At 42.5% G+C, this 21,401-nt stretch overlaps 1 protein-coding gene across 1 annotated transcript in view; it reads left to right on the forward strand.

Moving 5' to 3' along the window:
* Positions 1-202: 202 nt before the first annotated feature.
* AMOT (angiomotin) overlaps positions 203-21,401 on the forward strand; it is a 99,217-nt gene continuing 78,018 nt past the window's right edge. The window contains exon 1 of the mRNA XM_040323864.1: positions 203-336. The gene's annotated coding sequence lies outside the window, so the exon portion shown is untranslated. The remainder of the gene's footprint in view (positions 337-21,401) is intronic.

Raw genomic sequence — 21,401 nt, forward strand, 5'->3', positions numbered from 1 at the left:
GTAATATAGATGAGAGCGTATATAAGAATAGTAAGAGTTCCCTGTATACAGAACATTCTGCCATCCCCTCTTCTTGTCTTCAGCACGGGAAGAGTTACCAGACCTTGCCCTGAATAAACCCTGGGAGCACAATAGACTCCTGTGTGAGCGCGATGGGCACTTGAGCGCACCAATAGGACGGCGGGCGGCATGGCAGCTGTCCAATGAGCGTGGAGGAGGCGGGGCCGGAGCCGGAGCTCGGCGTTCTCGGAGTACTGAGTGTATCAGAGTGAGTTGGTGTGCGGAGTGAGGACGGCTCTATAGAGCGCTGCACGGGAAGGCGGAGGAGCCCATATGGTCAGTATTGTCAGGGGCCACACACGGGCAAAGTTGTGTATTCGGGGTGTTGTCGTGTATCCGGGCTTCTCATCACTTTCTATAGAGGAGCTCCGGGCACGAGGTGACAGCTGACGTGTGATTGGTCGGCGGGGCTGCAGCCTTTCTTCTAATGACAATGGATTGTGTGACACCTGTCCTGAGATCGGAGCTGTGTGTGTTTGTGTGTCACCCTCCTCCTGGAATGTCTCAGGTAGCCATTGTGACATCTTCTGAACATTGCTATCTGATTGTGGATGGATCTGTCAGGCATACACTATACAATCACATATAGGATCACCACACATGTACGACCTCCTTTAGATCTACCAACACCTATGTAGTGCAGGGGCCCACCTGATTGGATAGATTAGGTAGGTCCTCATACCAGATAGTTTTGGTAGATCTAAATTTGATTGCTTTGGCAGATTGTGCCATGTATGGTGAACTTTAGTTTTACCCAAACTATGTAATAGAAGGCCAGCGTTGGGCCCCTTTCACACCGATGCGTTTTTACTCTGCAAGAAAATGTTTCCTCTTAAATCCTATAGGACTTTTCACACCACTGCGCTGTGCGTGAAACCGCACCAAAAACGCAGCTTCCCATTGAAATAAACAGAATTTGTGGTAAAAATGCGCCACAATTTGCAAATTTTTTTGTGCGTTTTTGAGTCGCATGTTTTTTACAGGTTCAGGCAACCCAGAGACGCATATGAAATGCAGCGAAATGGTGATAAAATCGCATATGGGGTTTTCCCGTGATTTTGATGCAGAGTGAAAGGGCCCTTAAAGAATGCCCTTAGTTGGCATAAGCTCATGCGGGCCCTTAAAGAATGCCCTTAGTTGGCATAAGCTCAGGCGGGCCCTTAAAGAATGCCCTTAGTTGGCATAAGCTCAGACGGGCCCTTAAAGAATGCCCTTAGTTGGCATAAGCTCAGGCGGGCCCTTAAAGAATGCCCTTCGTTGGCATAAGCTCAGGCGGGCCCTTGTACTACATAGATTGTATAGTGTACACCCTTAAGGCCCATTTACACCAGTCTCTGTTTCTGCGTTTGCAGTGTGTTGTTTTTTTTGGAACAATTTTTAGGTGTAATTTCCATGCAGAAAGACGCAGCATGTTGTACTTCTTTTAAACGCAGGTGAAAGCACTGCAGTGGTGTAAACTCTGCACATTGGAATGCATTCAATTTTCTTGTATAAACGTTTAAAAATGCATCATGTAAATGATCTCTAAAATAAAAAGTAGAGGTGAGCCAATTGCAGCCAATCACATCCTGTATTTTATTGTAAAGGTGAGATTGGATTGGTTGTTCAGTATTTTTGTAGGTGCTGATATTTGATTTTCTGGTTGCTCTCATAAGATCTGGAGATAGGTGTTGTCCTGATCCTGTGTGTTGTTTGCTGATTGGACGGATTGTAGAGTAAAACACCTGTCTCCCTGTGAAATCCGCCACCTGCTCCTAACGGTGTCCCCCCCCCCCAGTCTCTCAGCCCGGCCGCACTCACTTTCCAGGGAAGAGGAGGAAGGGAGGAGCGCCGTTTGGCAGGGAGGCTTCCTACGTGGCTGGAGACCTGGGGTGGGAGCTTGAGATTCCTGTCTCCAGGAAACCGCAGGACCACATTCTCCCTCCCCCTCCCATAGCAGTGTCCAGGATACCCTGCCTGGAGTCCCCCATCCCTGGGATGGAATAAAGCTCCGCTCACTTGGCTGTACATTGCTTTCAACTTCATTCTTCTCATTCTCTTCCTGCAGAATACAAATATCAGATCGGGAATGTGCTATTTTACAACTGCAGCAGCACTGAACTTTTAATTATTAAGGGCTCCTGCACACGAGCGCAAAATACACAGCGTTTAGATCCATAATGCGTACATTTTTACGGATTTGAATGCAGCTGTATGTTATTGGTCCATGTTACTGTGTATGGCTCTGGACCTCTATTCAGCGGCCTAAAAAAAATAAAAAATCTGCATCCATGGTCCTGCATATAGACGGGGAAGCCTCTTCCATCCGACATGGCGCATATTAGGGCTGCAACTAACGATTATTTTCATAATCGATTAGTTGGCCGATTATTGTTTTGATTAATTGATTAATCGGATAATAGCCTTTAAAAAAAAAAAAAAAAATGTAATTTTTAAATTTTTTTGGACCAATTTTGTTGTTGGGCAGATTACAAAACACAAATGTCCGCAAAAACACATGACGTGCTTTTCTGCAGCTTCTCCTTTGAAGTATATTGAACCAAAAAAAACCAAAATGGCACCTTTTGCGTTAAAACTCCTTGCCCTTTCCAAATACGCAGCAGCTGAGAAAAATTCTGGATGTGAACATGTCCCATAGGAAAACATGTAAATGAACTGTAGTGCGTTTCTGCAAAAAGCACCAAAACACACAGAGGTGTGGCCAGGCCTGAGATGTTTAGTAACATAATGGGGTAAAAAAACAAAAATAAGTACAAAAAGAGCAAATAATCGCTATTGTAGGGGGTTCATTTTTTTACTGTGGGACAGTGAAAGTAATATTTACAGTAGTGATTTGCTTTTTTGTACTATAAAGGGCTCATTTTAGTTTTTTAACCCCATTATGTTACTGGCCGATTAATCGATTATGAAAATTGTAATCGATTATTTTCATAATCGATTAGTTGCCGATTAATCGATTAGTTGTTTCGGCCCGATCGCATATATGCGATCCCTTGGCGAATGGGCTTTAGCGCTGAAAGGCCACATATATGCAACTCTATGTAAACACTTTTCTGTGCTGAGTGTGTGCTCCCTGCACAGCCACCCCCAGGGACCGAAACGCGCCCGGTGCATACTTTTGATCAAGAGCTTTCTGATCATGTGACAGCCAACCACATGGGTCACATGACCCGAATGCTCATCTGTCTCCTGGCATTTAGACGCTCTCAAAGTGCTGGGAGGCGGCAGCAGGAAGGGGTTAATGTAGGTTGCAAATGTTGTAAAACGTTTCCATGCATACAGTGTTTAGTGTAAGTGTGCGTTATTAGCCCTGAATGGCTACCTACATCCTAGAAATGGGGTTTATTTGCGCTGTACGCATGTAACGTTTGCTGCCATTTTTCCTACATAAAATCATATGAGTCCTCAGGCTTACTCTGTATCCCCTCCAATCATCAGGGGATCCATCAACAGATTCTCTGCTGAGTTGGAGGACAGAAGTCACTTTGGTGATCTCCGGGTCTGTTCATTTAAAAGCAGAGCTTTCCAACCCCTTATCAGATCGGTGGGCGGCTGTACACGGGCACATAGACTAAAGCTGGGTACACACTATAAGAAAATCAGAAGAACAGCTGATTCAGATTTCCGAAGGGCCAAACTCGTATGCAAACAGAAATTACGATTTTCGTACGAAAGAATTCAGATACGAAAGACTGCGCATGATCAGAAACCATAAAAAAAAAAGCCTTTGCCTGAGAATTTTCATACAATGAGTACCATCCTTGGTTTCAACTTGCTGTGAAACATCGGGGGCGATCGCTTGTCTGATTTTTTCTTATAGTGTGTACTGGGCTTGAAGAGAAAGTAAACATTTTGCTTCCTTTTTTTCTCCCTGCAAAGTAAAAGCATAATGTGCATCGCATACTATTATTATTATTATTATTATTATTATTATTATTATTCACGATTTATATAGCGCCAACAGTTTGCGCAACGCTTACTAGCACATTATGTGACACCTGCAAACGAAGCCCGCACTGTCCCCGCTGCAGGCCGCATCCATGGTCACCCTTCTTCCTTCCGGGACATAGACTCCGACTCTGTGACTGCGCATTCGCGTTGGAGACGCAGGGCACAGCACTCGCTATTGACATCGGCGCAGTGTACAACAGATATCTCCTAAAATGGCGCACGTTTAGGAGATATTTACAGTACCTACAGGTAAGCCTTTATTATAGGCTTACCTGTAGGTACAACGTCCCCATAGAGGTTTAAAAACCCTTTAAAGAGGAAGTAAACCCGGATGGGTGTTACTTCCTCTTTGTTTCCCTGCAAAGGTAAAGCATAATGGGCTACTATGCATCACATAGTAGCCCATTATGTGTCGCTTGCCTGAAACCGAAGCCTGCGATGTCCCCGATTTCCTCGCCTCCTTGAAACGTCCATCTTTTACCCTCTTCCTTTCGGGTATCGCTGCTCCAGCGCTGTGACTGGCCGGAGCAGCGATGACGTCACTCCCGCGCATGTGCGTTGGAGTCGACACGTAAAGCATGATGCCATTCAGCAACGGTGCGCCTGCGCCGTTGTCTACGGCATGCATGCAGCGTAGACATCGGTGCATTATTTATTGCACATATCTCCTAAGCCGTGTAGGTCTAGGAGATATTGCAAGCACATACAGGTAAGCCTTAGGCCCCTTTCACACTGGGGCGTTATTCGAGCATTATTCGAGCGAAGCCTCATCTGCAATTCCAATGTGAAAGCCAGAGTGCTTTCAGAGCCCTTTCACACTGCCAGCGCCCGAAAAACGCTGATAAAGCACCGCTAAGACCCTAACTTTTTAGGGTGTTTTTGCAGTGCCTCAGTGTGAAAGGGTAAGGCGTTTTTACAGCACTTTCAATTCATTTCAATGGAGAGGGGCGTTTTTGGAGCGTTTTTTTTTCAGCGCCCAAAAGCTGCTCCAAAGATGCTGCTTGCAGGACTCAGTGTGAAAGGGTCCATTGAGATGCACGGAGAGCGTTTTAACAGCGCTATTTTTAACGCTAAAACGCTGTAAAAACGCTTCAGTGTGAAAGGGGTCTAAATCTCGGCTTACCTGTAGGTGAAAGTTCTCAGAGAGGGTTTACAGCCACTTTAAGATGGAGCTTCCGATCAGGTCCACCGGAAAAACTGTAAAACAACAAGGAGAGGGGCACATTGCCACAATTAATTTTATTTGACAAGAAAAAAAATTGTTAAACTCACAAACACATTATATGTATGCATATTATAGCAAGTGAAACCAATTGCCTTCAGGTCTCCTGTAGTCTACCAATAGTGTGGAGAATACCAGGAGGTGTCTGTGGTGACACGTTTCAAGGGTGGACCCTCTTCATCAGAGCCAAAGTAGTGAAAAACTGACAGGCAGACCTGATTTGACCATCCAGGTGAAAGTTTGCTCACCCTAGCTATAGTCTCATGCTTGTAAATTATTTATATGCTTTTTTTTCCTGGAGTTCACTTGTTACTCTTTTCTTCTTACTGTGTTTTCTGCCTCCTTGTAATGTCCTATATGAGCTCCGCCCCCCCCCCCCCCCCCAGTGCACGTTAGTAGCGGTCATGTGCACTGTTCTCTGCACACAACAAATGCCACAGTCCCTAGTCTATCCAGAAATGGATTTTCCCATTTAAGTTACACCGCTGCAAAATCTCTACCTAAGTGACCGATCCACAAAGCACTTGCCTAGAAATTTTGAGCGGTGTAACTTAAATCCGTCCGGCGCAAGGCGTGCCTAATCTAATGCGGCGAGTCCCATTTAAATTAGGCGCGCTCTCGCGCCGGACGTACTGCACATGCTCCCGACGTTATTTTCCCGACGTGCTTTGCGTGGATTTACGTTGCGCCAGGTTTTGAGATTCGCGACGGGCGTAAAAAAAAAAAAAGAGTTGCGGCGGGAAAAAAAAAAAAAAAAAAAATGACAGCGACGCGGGATAGAAGGGTCTACTTTTACATGGTGTACTAAGTTTACACCTTGTAAAAGCAGCCCTAATTTTGCGACGGCAAACTAATACTTACGGAGAAAAAACGAAGCGTAAAAGCTCCGTGGATCTCCGTAAGTGCTAATTTGCATACCCGACGCTGGATTTCGACGAGAAATGCCCCCAGTGGCGGCTGTGGTACTGCATCCTAAGATCCGACAGTGTAAGTCCCTTACACATGTCGGATCTTCTGCCTAACTATGAGAAACTGATTCTGTGGATCAGTTCCAAAGATAGAAACAGGGATACGACGGCGTATCAGTAGATACGCCGGCGTATCCCTTTTGTGGATCAGGCCCTATCTTCCTACATACAGTGGGTCAATGGAGAATGAACATAGCCACCCTCTAACTTACAGGGGTCCTCAAACTATGGCCCTCCAGTTGTTCAGGAACTACAATTCCCATCATGCCTAGTCATGTCTGTGAATGTCAGACTTTTACATTGCCTCATGGGACTTGTAGTTCCGCGACAGCTGGAGGGCCGTAGTTTGAAGATCCCTGCAACAGAAGTCAGATCACAGTACCGGAAAAAATAAATTGAATTTGGAGGAGGCTGAGAGCAAAAGAAGGTGCTTTGTTGTTTTTAAACCATATTTTAGTGTCCCTTTAATTGTGTGAAGGAAGGCTGGACACATGCCTTGTAGTCCTTTGTGTATAATATCCTGCATGTCTGTGTATAGAAGTCTCCTGGCTCCTCTGTATTATGTGTCTACAAAGTGATCCCGGCCCAGGGCACAGAGGCTGGCTTGTTGTACTGCAGTGGCAGTTATCTAACAGAGCTGCAGTTTCATCCTGTGAATGGTCCATTTGTGACAGAGATACCAAGGAATGTGAGGTTACCGGGTCACAGGATTAAAGCCTATCAAATGGGAAAGAATCTTTGGATTAAAGGGAATATTTGACCCCCTTCGGCTTGGAGCCTCTGTGGGATATTTTCTCACCCTTTTCTTTCTACAGCAGAACTGTGGAGGGGCGATGTACACGTTGATACCACAAGGACTGTACGTTCCCGACAAGGAGTTCCTATGGAAACGCACAAGTAATCACTTTGACTTGTAATTATTATCAGGGAAAGCACAATGCAAGTGCAGATTGTGCCGATGAATGGTGTGTAGGGCACGTCGCCATTTATATCTTTGTGGTTTCATATTTGTATTTGATGGCTCATCTCCTTATGTTGGGGCAGGTGGAATCCTATGGTGGCTTCTTTTATCCCAACAATCTCCAGCAGTGAGAGAACGCTCTCCCTCTCACAAAGGCCATGGTGACTTGTCCTTCAAAGATGGGTTCAGTGGGTAGTTGTGTGACCTCCACCATTGGGGGGGGACCACTTAGAGAGTGACACTGGTTGTCTGTACTTTATTCTTAGGCGTTGAGCAGATCTGGATTTCTGGATGTGATATTTCTGCACTCAGATCCCAAGGAGCCTAGTCGCTCCATTGTTCTGTGCCTTGTGCTACTGCAGTGCACTGTAATACATGAAGCTGTGCACTGCCATTCTGTTTATCTCGATGCATAGTGTGATTGGACCCTTATAAAATGTCTAGTCGTCATTATTTTTTTACCTGATCACCTGCTTTCTCACCTATGTGGCTTTTATCTTCTAATTTCTTTTTGCTGCATTTAAAGGGTAATTTCACCCAAATCTGTTTCCTAGACTGTTAGGGAACTTTTCGGGGATGCACAGTATCTTAGTATTTCCTCCTATAAGTGTAAAGTGATTGTAAACGATCACCTTGTAAAACAGCCCACTCAGTTTTAAAGGGGTTGTTGGTACATGTTTTTTTCACCTTAATGCACTCTATGCATTAAGGGAAAAAACATTAGAGCATTAGCGCCCGAGCCCCTGTTTACTTACCTGACCCCTTTGAAAGTCCCGCGCCGTGAACGCGCTGGCTTCTCGGTTGGCTTCTAGGCTCATTCATTGGTTGATTGAAAGAAGCGCAGCCATTGGCTGTTGCTGCTGTCAATCATATCCAATGACGCAGCGCGCCAGGGAGCGGGCCGAGTGATACAGTAAGCGGCTATAGCCACTGGCTGTATCACGAGAGCGCGCCCACAATAACTTACCACCATGCGAGAGAGTTTGCATGAAGGTGGAAAGGTCTTGTGGGGGGAGCCCCCGAGGCACCCCAGAAGACCAGGTTTGGGGCCACTCTGTGCAAAACGAGCTGCACAGTGGAGGTAAGTATAACATATTTGTTATTTAAAAAAAAAAAAAAAATCTCTTTAGTGTTCCTTTAAAATAGAAATGCAAAAAATTTGTGTATAGATATAACAAAAACAGATCAAGTGGCAATCCCAAGGCTCACCATACGTTACAATCTTATTGTTCAATCGTTTAAATCTACCAAAAAGTAGTACAAGGGTCTGCCTGATTGGATAGATTAGGTAGGTGCTCATATTACATAGATTTATTAAATCTAAAGATAAGATTGTAAGGCCTCATTCACACAGACGTACTTTACCATACCATGCAAGGACTGTCTGCCTGCATGGGATGCACTGGTGTTTCATGCATCCCTGTGCAGGCATTCCCATTCATGTCAGTTGGAATGCAGCAGTTGCACAGACACAGCTTCTTCTCCCAATTGGACAGTTAGGCTCCATTCACACTTGTGAGACTTGCCACATCAAAGTCGCATTACAAGTCGTTTTCCAATAATAACAATTCGTATATGTACGACTAAAAGTTGCAGCGACTTCAAAGTAGTTCATGCACTACTTTGGTCCAGCTTTCATGCAACTTGAGGGCCACAGACTTCAATGTTAGCCCTCAAAAGTTGCATGAAAGTCGTACCTGAATGTTATACTGTGCAACAGTCCATTATCACTGGTCAAAGCCAAAGTCCCACCCATTCATAATAGCACTGCAAAGTCGGGGGAAAATTGGAATCATACAAGTGTGAATGGGACCCAAAGTGGGTGCACGACCCTGAACACAGAGAGCCGGCGTTTTGGGGCCATGCACTTGCGCAGATGTCAAATTAGGAACCATGGCTGTTTGTGCAGCAGCTGCATCCCAGTTTACATCAATGGAAGCTGTAAAGGGTAATTTCCTTGGATAGATTTCCTTTAACTTCTCATCATGTCTTTGGTACAGAAAGTAAAGGTAATTTTTTTTTTCTGATGGATGACCGTAATGGCTTGTTGGGGGTTAAATAATAGTTTTGTCTGGCATTCTACATTAATATACAATGTATTCAAAATTATCTGTTTATAAATTTGGAATTTCCTTTATTTTCTATTTAGGCAAAAAAAAGTTTTTCCCTTTATATACTTTATTTAAAATGTGTCCTTGATTAAAGAAGACAGAGAATGAGACCAGAAAGGGTGGCATGCTTATCCCCACATGTTATCACCCAGAGAAAAAAAAACTCTCTCGCAATACAGTGAAACCTTGGTTTGAGAGTAACTTGGTTTGAGTGCGTTTTGAAAGACCAGCAAAATTTTGATTTGATATACAAGCAATGTCTTGATATAAGAGTAGCGTCATGTCACAACTGAGTATAAAAAAGAAGAGAGGAGCCTCTAAGTGTAGCAATATGGTTACATTTAATGACGGTACAACATTTAGCAACTTATTGCTACACTCCTCTCTTCTCTTTTATACTCTGTAGCTCCTGATGGATTTTGCTTCTAATCCCCTTGTAGAGGCTTCCATTTGTGGATGGACATTTTATGGTTACACAACCTGGTCACAATGCTATAATCTTTTTATATAGACTGTATACTGAAGGACCTATGAATAAATGGTTGTGGAACGAATCATTTGAGTTTCCATTATTTCTTATGGGGAAATTTGCTTTGATATACAAGTGCTTTGGATTACAAGCATGTTTCTGGAACAAATAATGCTTGCAATCCAAGGTTTTAAAAACCTTGGATTGCAAGCATTATTTGTTCCAGAAACATGCTTGTAATCCAAAGCACTTGTATATCAAAGCGTTTTTTTTACAGGGTAGAAATGAGGAGAGAGGAACCTCCTAAGTGTATCAATAAGTTGCTAAATGTTGTACCTTCATTATTTGCAACCATATTGCTACACTTAGAGGCTCCTCTCTTCTTTTTTTTTTTTTATACTCATTTGTGACATGACGCTACTCTTGTATCAAGTCATCGCTTGTATATCAAGGCAAAATTTCTTAAAACATTTTGCTTGTCTTGCAAAACGCTCTCAAACCAAGGTTTTACTGTATACTAAATATTTTGATATATTTCATGTTGTCTGTATGACAAGCTGTAAGTAAGCAATGTTATAATACAATACTGCGCCTAATTATTGTTTTATGAAGCAGAGGTCATTATTTGTGTTAGAATCAAAACTCCACCTAATGTTTGGAATGATTAAGTGGAAAGCAGTGTGGCAATATTATTACTATAATACTTTTATACTATAATATTTACTTCTTTTGACTTTATCCTCCTAAAGTCCAGAGATTTTTATATTTTTCTTCAGTGGGGAAATCCGTTTACACACCTTTTATATAAGAAAAACAAGGTCAAGGGCGAACACATTGAATAGAAGTGTGTTGGTGTGGCTGTGGGACACTTTCAAAACTATGTAGAGGAGGAAAGTTTTTGTTTATTATTTTTTATTTGTATTATTACATTTTGTTTTAAACCAGCAAATGCATGTAGTTTTTCTGCTAATGCCTTGTACACACGATCGGAATTTCCAATGAAAAAAGTCAGACGGAATTTTTTCATCGGATATTTTCCGACCGTGTGTGGTCCCCATCTGACTTTTTTTCCGTCGAAGTTTAGAAATGGAACATGTTTTATTTTTTTCCGACGGAGAAAAAAAAACACGCATGCTCAGAATCAAGTCGACTGAAGCATTGAACTTAATTTTTTTCGGCTCGTTGTAGTGTTTTACGTCACCTCGTTTTGGACGGTCGGAATTTAGTCTGATAGTGTGTATGCAAGACAGCTTGAACGGAATTCCGACAGAAAATTTAATCAGAAATTCCGATCGTGTGTACAGGGCATAACAGTTACTTATTGGGAGAGTCGGCTAATTTTCACAGCCCCCCCACCCCATGCATAGGCAAAAGATAATTGAGATGTTGGTTGAAATGGCATCAGAGATCTTGAGGGATAAGTGATTGGACAGGTTAAAGGGGTTGTAAAGGTAAACAAATGTTTTCCCTAAATAACTTCCTTTACCTTAGTGCAGTCCTCCTTCACTTTCCTCATCCTTCGATTTTTACTTTTAAATGTCCTTATTTCTTCTGAGAAATGCTCACTTCTTGTTCTTCTGTCTGTAACTCCACACAGTAATGCAAGGCTTTCTCCCTGGTGTGGAGAAAGCCTCTTGAGGGGGGAGGGGGCGAGCAGGAGTGTCAGGACGCCCACTAACACACCGCTCTTTTCTCTATCTGCAAAGTAGTGTTTTGACACTCCTGCTCGCCCCCTCAAGAGGCTTTCTCCACACCAGGGAGAAAGCCTTGCATTACGGTGTGTAGCTACAGACAGAAGAACAGGAAGTGATGATTTCTCAGAAGAAAAAGGGACATTTAAAAGCAAAATCGAAGGATGGGGTAAGTGAAGGAGGACTGCACTAAGGGAAAGGAAGCTATTTGGGGATTTTTTTTTTTTTTTTTTTTACCTTTACAACCCCTTTAAATAACTTTGTCCAGTTTCTATTGCTTTCTGTGAAATGAGCTCATATTAGGACTCTTTACCTTCTTCTTCTACAAAGCCACAACAGGAAAGGCTGTGTCACTAAAGTATTCTTGTGTCTTGCTGAAACTTTGGCAAAAAAATCCATCATGAGACCATCAGTTCACGCTTGGATGTTCCACCGTCCTCTGCTTTTTGGCCTGTTGTAACCAAATTCATGATGTATATTACTATAGGAAAATTATATGTGTTTTTATTCTCTCATTTCATTTCATTTTTTATAGGCATCTTAAAGTATGATGATTTTAAGATTGTGTTTTTTTTTTTTTCTTTTTTCTCTCGAATCTGCTTTTATCCCTGGAGTGGCATTCTCCTGTTTACATTCCCATCAGGTTTTCATTACACCACCCATCACATATTTAGGTGAAGACAGAAATTTTCCTCTACGTTTTGTGTACATGAAAGCTCCTTGGAATCTTGCAGTGCCTAGATGTTTGATGGCGGTCTGTTTTGAATGTATTCCTGGATAGTTTTAGGTATTATTCCAAGCCAGCTTTGGAGGCTGAAGACCCAGAGAGGTCGGTGTGTGAACGATTAGAGTTTAAGCACACACAGATTCCTACATGCTGACGGATTTCCTGCTAGCTGGGATTTTTTTTGCTGATCTTTCCTTGTCTGTCCCTGGCCACTCAGTACAGAGTTTCCGTTTCAGTGGCCCCACTCCAGAGGGCTGCGAGGCATCCTGCTTTCGCAAGTTCTAACCCTTTCATTGCTGTTTTCTACACAGTCACATTTCTACTTCGGCTCTGCTACTAAATTACCTGACAATGACTTTATTATGCAGGTAAAGAAAGCCAAAGGCATCAGAAGGTTTAAAAAGTGCCACTACTGCTGCCGTTCTTGGTCACATGATTGTATACAAACACTTGTGTTCATGTAGGTAGACAATAGTGTAGGTGTACCTCTGACACAATCTGTGTAGAGTCGGTTCCCACAGCAGCGGCACGACTTCGGGGGCGACTCTGCAAGTCGTCCTGAGGACGAGTTCAAAGAGGCGATTTGCAAAACGACTTCTGTATAGAAGTCAATGCAGGTCGCCCCGAGCCGCCCCCGAAGTCGTACAGGAACCTTTTTCTAAGTCGGGGGGACTTGCGTCGCTCCTATTAGAACGGTTCTATTGCATTGAATGGGACGCGACACGTCAGGCGGCTGAGCCCCAGTGTGAACCGGGTCTAAGGCTGCATTCACACCTGAGCGTTTTGTAGCCTGAATCTATAAAACGCTGGAGGGGAAAAAAATTACATTGTTCTCTATGGAGATGGTTCACATCTCCACTCCAAAACGCCTGAAGCTCAAACAAAAATCGGGCGGATTTGGGCGTTTTTGAACGTTTGTATTCTTATAGAAACGCTCGATTCAAGCGTCTAGCGCGACAACGAGCGCTTCTATGGGCGTTTTGTCGCTTTAATCTGTTTTGTGAAATGGAACATTTCACCCAGGCAGAAGATAAAAAAATCTACAAACATAGCAACAAGTGATGAAAGAGATGATCATTTTTCATATTGGCTAAAATAAAAAACGACAAAGTTCAAAAACGTCGGACAACGCTGTATGCAAATGCAGGACAAAACGCCGGAAAAAACGACCGAAAATTCTACGCTCAGGTGTGAATGCAGCCTTAAAGCGGAGCTTAAAAAACAAAAGAGAGACTGGAAAATGTTTATCAACATTCCTCAGCGCTAAGAGATGCAATGTATCATTTGGTTCTTTTAGATCAAAGGGATGAACTTCGGTCTGTAAATGAGTCAGTTTAACCACTTAAAGCGGAGTTCCACCCAAAATTGGAACTTCCACTTAATCCACTCCTCGCCCCCTTACATGCCACATTTGGCATGTCATTTTTTTGGGGGGGAGTGGGGGCTTCAGGAGGAGTGAGACTTCCTGTCCCACTTCCTCCTTCCGCCGAGGGGCTGCTAAGGCGAATAGCCTAATTGCCTTTCTGCAGCCCCTCCCTGTAGGCGATCGCCTGTCCAATTGGATGGCTCAGCGCCGCTCGCGCATGCGCAGTGGGTGCCCGGCCGCGAAGACGAAAGCTGACTTTTAATAAACATAAAAAGTGACTGGAACACCCCTTTTTTTAAAGACGAAACTTTTTTTCTGAAACTTGTTGCTGCTTAAAATCGGTATTTATTTATTTTTGTTTGAAAATTACTTGGAACCCCAAACATATAATATATATAACTTTTTAAGCAGAGACCCTAGAGACATGAATAACGGTCGTGTGTATGCGGCATTAGCCTTTTCCCCCTCTTTTTTTCATCTGTTGATCTGCACAGTAACACACCTCCTGTATTAGAAAGTGCCCCCACTGTGGATGAAGGAGAAACAGAGACAGCTTTGGACAGCAGCGTTGTCAGTCTAGGGAAGGGGAGTGTTAGATATACTAGCAGATTTAAATACACTAAACAAATCCAAGCTCCAGCTCTAGTCACAGCAACAGTTATTTTTTTTTCTTTTTCATTTTGAGATCAAGGTCTTGGTTTAATGCTGAATATTGTAAGCACCTCGGTCAGTGGTAAATGGTTCCTCAACCCCCTAACTGCTACATCTGCAGCATCTGTTTTGTTAAAAAACAATCTTTCTGGCCAGGTCACCAAGTGAAAATGAAAGGGAAAAACCTAAGCCTGGGTTCACACTAATGCAGTGCGGGACACTGCATGTGATTCGCACAGGAATCGCAGCACATTCCTGTGCGTCTCTGGAGTGCGATTTTAGCCATTTTTTTTGTCTGCACCAGAATCGAATTGCTTGGGTATTCACACCCATGTGATCCAATCCTGCAAATCGCACTGCATTTTGCAAACCGATTTCAGGGTGTTACACTCCGCAATCGGTTTGCATGAACGCGTTGCGATTTTGTGGCGATTCGCTGTGAATTCACACTGCATCTAGTGTGAACTGAGGCTTAAAAAAGAAAATGAATGCAATCGCCTAAATGTCTTCCAAGAATTGGTGAGCTGCAATATGAATGATTTTTGGGTTTAATACCGCTTTAGGTGTATCTTTTTGCTTTTGAGGTTGGAATAATATTTCTCAATACTGTTCAAATAGTTTACAAATTGGTTGTAATCCTGTGAGTCACACTTGTGAATGAAGTGCTTTACATGGTTAGGACGTTTTTCAAGTAAATGTTTTGTTTGTTTAGTGTGTGTTGGAGACTTTTATAGCGTGTAGTGCGAAGTATGTGCCCGTCTAGTAATATGAAGGGTGATGTGTGTAATTGTTGGGCGCACTCCTTCATATTACTGTCATTATTGCACTCTGCGTTTATCGGGCCGCCAATAAAGCGGAGGAGGGAAAATTCTCATTGAATAGAATGACATCAGACATTTAGAGAAGTAGAGAGAGGAAATAGGACCTCTCCCATTTCTCGGCTTACCGGAGCAAAGTACAAATTGCTTCGCACATCCCTCGGGGAAACATCCTAGTTATGCTGCTAGAACAATAGCTTATTAATTGACCTGCATTGTTGATGAAACCCTTCTTCCCTTTTTTTTTTCTCCCCATATCCCGACTTGTTTTGAGAAAATGTAGATAAAGGGATTTGGAGAAGGGATTTGCTTAGAGAGAAACTTGAGGGAAATCTGGCCTCAGCGATGGAACCTCACATGATTCTCATCAGACGGACGGCAGCCTCCCCAAGCCTGTTACATCAGCATCACACAGGGCTGTGCTTGTGCAAGGGGGGGGGGGGCATAGTGGTGGGGGATGGAGGCCCAAGAATTTCTCTCTGATACTGCTATGCTTATTACTCTACATATTCACATTGGCTGGAAGTAGGCTTAAAGGGGTTGTAAAGCTTCCCGTTTTTTCACCTTAATGCATCCAAAGCATTAAGGTGAAAAAACATTTGATGCTTACAAGCCCCCCCACACCCCCATTTACTTATTTTAGCCCTCGAAAGTCCAGCGTCATGAACGCGCTGGCTTCTTGGCCCAGTCTTCTCGGCTGTTCTTGACTCTTCATCGGATGATTGATGGCAGCGCAGCCATTGGCTCCCTCTGCTGTCAATCAAATCAGTGACGCGGCGTGCCGGGGCTGAGTGATACAGTGGCGGCCATAGCTGCCAAGTGTATCACGTGGGAGCGCACCCGCAAGCTAACCCCCTTGGGAGAGCGCTTCCCAGAAGGGGGGGTTAGCTCTTGCAGGGAGGAGCCGAGACGGCCACCGAGGGACCCCAGTGGACGAGGATCCGGGCCACTGCAAAACAAACTGCACAGTGGAGGTAAGTACATTGTTATTTAAAGGGTCAGTAAAGGTTTGTTTTTTTTAAATGAAAACTCTGATGGTTATGCATTTTTAACGCGGTTGTATAGTCCTCTATATAATTTTTTTTTTTTTGGGTCACCTGTAAGGCAAAAGGCATAATGAGCTAGTATGCACTGCATACTAGCTCATTATAAAAAAATGCCTTAGAACTAGGCGTCGGTAACTTACCTGGTCCACGCCAAGGTAGCAGACATGTTGCCTTGGCGTGTCTTCCGGGTATCGTGGCTCCAGCCGCAATGTCGTCACTGCCGTGCATGCACACAGGAGACTTCTGTCCGGCGTCTGCCAGGCCTTCAGCCGAGAATCCCCTGTGCGCATGCGCCACAGCAGTCAGCGGCACATTGCAAGGGGAATATCTCCTAAACCGTAAAGGTTTAGGAGATATTTTTTTACCTACCGGTAAGCCTTATTATAGGCTTACCTGTAGGTGAAAGTGAAAAAAAAAATGACTATACAACCACTTTAATGGGCATCAAAACATAATACCACAAAAGATTTTAAGGAAAACAAAATGACATCCGTCTTGCTAAGAGAAGCACATTATGCAAGAGTGTCCGAGATCCCTAGCAGTCCTCTGCTGCCTATGGCTTCATGCACATTGGAGCTCATAAACGTCAGTTTTTTGGAGTTTGGGCGTTTTTTCTTTTTTTTAAAAAGCCCATAAACTCCATTCTGTTATCCTATGTGTCCATGCACACATGGAGGTTTTTGGACATGTATCAGCAGTGGAGTTTATGGGCTGTTTTCTGAATTTCCTAAAATCGCGTTCAGGAGACGGTTTTCTGACCACAAAAATCACCAAATCCTGATAAACACTCAAACGTGGCTCCCCAGCATTTTTTTTTTTTTTTTTTATGTTTTTGATCCAAAAAAACGAGGAAAAATGACAAAAAACGATAATAAACACAATTGGTAAAACATTTAAAAAAAATTATCACTCACTGCAAAGCTGCTGGCGTTTTTTTTAACATTATTTTAGTGTCCAGTGTGCATGGAGCCTATGAACTTTGTAAAGATAACTGTACCAAAAAATGTTTGTTTGGAAATACAGGACCTCCTACATCTTATTGGATGTCCATTGAGATGTGCATTGTTCAAGAAGTTAGTGGTACTAAACGCAGAACACTGCATACACTATGTCTGGTCTCCCATAGTACACAGAATATGGAAATGTAATAGTTTAAGTAAATATAAACTGCTAAATACCTTTTCTCATCTGCAGTTATAGCAGTCTTCTGATTTTTATTAGTGTCCTCCATATCACTGGTTAAAGTATGTAGGAGAAGTTTTAATTCTCCTGACTGTCCTAGGAGGCTGCAGGACCCTTGACCCTCTGTCTGGACAGTGCTGATTGGCCCTGTGCCAATATACAGTATTCATGAACAATCGGATTGAGATTTCATGGTGGAAACAGAAATACAATCCATAATTTATGATCATATTTTAACTGCTGATCAAAATCCACCTAACTTTGTGCGGAAAAGTTGATCGATTGGGATGTCCAATTTATTCCTGTTGGAAGACCTTGATCATAAAAGAAATTGATCCTTTATGGCCACTATAGGTCTTTTCGAAATGTTATTAGACGTTTCATGTATAAAGGGGGTATCGGTGATGGCACCCATAAAAAAACAAAAAAAACATGCAGGCTTTCCTTCTCTCTCATATGTCAATAATTGCTTCCTAAAGCAATACCTGGCCTATTTTCTCTGTGATGTCATAGAATTCATCTGAACTAAACATTGGTTCAGTGTACAAGTGACTGGATAAAAAAAGAACAGGAACAGTCAAGTCCAACTCATTTGAGTGTATAAGATAAAAATATATATATTATTTTTTTTTTTTTATATTTATTACAAACACATACAAATTTGGCATAGTTCACAAATTTTTTTTTATTTTTTTTAACTATGAGAACCGTCTAGTATGCCAAATCTGTGTGTGTGTGTGTAATAAATACATATATATATATATATATATATATATATATATATATATATATATATATATATATAATAAAATAAAAATTATTGCAGGATAGTTGAAGATTACTAAATGCTGCACCTGCCTTCTATTTACTGAGGCTGGGCGTTGTTTTCAGTCTCTTGGTATGTTTGGAATTTATATAGCACCTAATAGAAAAATCAATACAATAGTGTAGTACTTTGCAGATTTTTATTTATTTTTGCTGCATATCTATTTGTTGCTGATAAACAAACCCCCAGTATAGGGTATGTGTGGGGTGTGTGTGTTTCTCTCTCTCTCAAAATATATATATATATATATATATATATATATATATATATATATATATATATATATATATATATATATATATATATATATATATATATATATATATATATAATGTAAGCTGGCCCTGTCCTTTCTGCTGTCATGGTGAATGTATGCACCCTCTATACCTGTCCTTCCAGCTGGTCCCTTGGCTGGTGCCCGTGGCAGCAGGTGGGTTAACTGGCGTCCCCAGAGTACAAAGGTAGCTGCCTTTTTGTCTGGGCGCTGAATAGGCTCACCTCTAGGAGGTTTGCTACAGCCTTGGAAAATCAGAAGTATCAGTTGTCCTTTGATCACTGTCCCCTTGTTAAGTGTATGCAGAGAATTGAAATGACTCAGATTACCGCCCTGTTCTGGCCTTTGTTCTGCATTCCGCGGTTTTATATTATTCTGCGTCTCCCTGGAATCTGCCAGCAAACACATTTCTATCCACAATAATAAAACATCTAAAAATCTAGATCGCCGTTTATTAGGACGCTGCAGTATGTGTATGACTTGGAGCTGGCAGAGCCCTGGTGGCTGGCAATGTGATGAGTCTGATATTTAGGAAAGGCACATCCTTTTTATTTAGGATTTTATTCACATTGAACTTCAGGCAAACCTACAACATTGTAATCAATTTATCTGATCTGTTTTACCTGCCAGTCCTAAGGTTTACCCTGGCAGACAGCACAGCCAGTCTGGTGACCTGACTTTTATCTTCTGCAGCTATGCAATACAGGATGGTGGTTATGACTAAGGCCTTATAGGCTGAAACACGTCAAATGTTTTCATCTGCGTTTGTTCACTGTGGCTTGTCCTTAAAAATTACGATATTTTTTTTTAATTAAAGCGCAACAACCAGAGTGCGGATAATTTTTCCTACATTACTTTACTCAGCACCCGGGAGCTCTGCTATCTACATTTTGTATGGGTAGTAGAACTGACTTTTCTATTTATACTTAAAGGCGTTCAATACAGCTTAGTCACCATCTGACCTCCACATTTTAATTGGACAGTGAAGGAGAACAGAAGCCCGAGGTCATTTTTATTCCTTCTGGCTCCATTCACACCTGATATTTCTGCAAAGCGCACAGAAAACCATCATTTTGTCCTGCATTTACAATACGCACCGTGTCTCTCACTTTGAGCGCTGCTGTGCATCATATGCCCTCTGTTGCATACATTCATATACCTTCTATTTTTTTTTTTTTTTTTACATTGGTCTGGTGAAAACCTTCCTTTTTTTTTCCATTTATTTCTACAGTAGTTTTGGATAGCGTATGGGTGGCTTAGAACTCCTGTTAAAGCGGGAGTTCATCCATAAATGTATTTTTACCCTTAGATGGATGCTCATTTAGTCTAGGGGAATCGGCTAGCCGTTTTAAATTCCGAGCAGTACTTACCGTTGTAGAGGGCGATCTTCTCCGTCGCTTCCGGGTATGGGTCTTCGGGAGCGGGCGTTCCTTCTTGATTGACAGTCTTCCGACAGGCTTCCGACGGTCGCATCCATCGCGTCACGAGTAGCCGAAAGAAGCCGAACGTCGGTGCGGCTCTATACTGCGCCTGCGCACCGACATTCGGCTACTTTCGGAAAATCGTGACGCGATGGATGCGACCGTCGGAAGCCTGTCAATCAAGAAGGAATGCCCAGTCCCGCAGCCCATACCCGGAAGTGGCGGAGAAGATCGCTCTCTAAAAAGGTAAGTACAGCTTCGATTTAAAAAAAAAAAATAGCCGATTCCCCTAGACAAAATGAGCAGGAATCTAAGGGTAAAAAGTTGTATGTCCGGGTGAACCCCCGCTTTAAGTTTATATTACTGTCTGTGTCCCCATGTGGGACATATTTTCCTTCACTTCCTCTCCAGTATCATGGATAGCAATTAAAAAAAAAAAAAAAAAAACAGGCAGAGGTTCTGGCACTTCCCCATCTTTACCAGAACTGTAAAGCCTCATGCACACGATCGGACTTCTATCTGACTTTTCCGTGGATTTTGGTCCGAAGGGGTGTTGGTCGTGAACTTGGTATGCATACACACAGCAGAACTTTTTCAGCCAACATTCACCAAATCGCGCTTTTTTTCAGCTCTTTACTGCCACTCTTTGGGCAACTACTGCTATTGTTGTCTGATCTTTAGCATTGGTTCTGAGCATGCGTGTTTGTACTTTTTGTCTTTAGTCCGGTGAACTTGTGTACACACGATCGGATTGTCCTCCATCGGACATTTGTTGCTGGAAAGTTTGAGAGCATTTGTCGATGAAAAACCTAAAACAATTGTCTGAGGAAGTGTACACAGTGTCGGATTGTGCGATTTTTGACAATTGTCAAAAAGTCAGATCATGTGTATGGGCCTTAAGAATGCTGAAGTTCCAGTTTAACATGGACTTGGGGAAGAGTTTAGGGATTATAGAAATAGTTACTTTTTACATTTCATTTAAATAGGATGATGGATAAAATCTGCAAAACTGTCATTTTTAACCCGTTACAAACACTACCAAGTGGCTCCTTTTCTGTTAAATAAAGATTTTTGGATAGCTTTTGCTCATGATTATGCAATATGTTTTTATGGTTGGTTTTCTTTTAAGGCTTAATTTCCATGGACGTTTTTACAGCCACTTTTTTTAGCCTTTTTTACAGCTTAAAAACGCATGTCCATGTTTTTTATTTTTTTTGAGCTGGAGCTCAAAAACGCAGCGGTAGCGTTTTTCCGCGTATTTTAACGTCTGGCGTTTTTACAGCTCTAAGGCTGGAGCTTCAGAACGCACTGGTCCTGTTTTTTTTTTTTTTTTTGCAGCTTAAACACGGCTCAGCCATCTACAGCTCAAAAACGTCATGGTGGGCATGAGGCCATAGACTAACATGGAGAGCCGTTTTTAAGCTACAAAAAAAGCTCAGAAAAGTGGCTGTAAAAACGTCCATGGAAATGAAGCCTAAGTGTCTACAGATATATTTTGATGAATGTCATTTCTAAAACTCCCGCCTGGCAGAATGCTTTTCTCCGGTTAGGGCTGCTTCTGTTCAGGTGACTCAGCCCTGTGGTATGGATAACCAGTACTGGCACAGTTCCATACACCTGCTTCTTGCCGCACCCTGCATTGCTGAAAGAATTCAGG

Source organism: Rana temporaria, chromosome 9 (assembly GCF_905171775.1).
Source record: "Rana temporaria chromosome 9, aRanTem1.1, whole genome shotgun sequence".
NCBI lineage: Eukaryota > Metazoa > Chordata > Amphibia > Anura > Ranidae > Rana > Rana temporaria.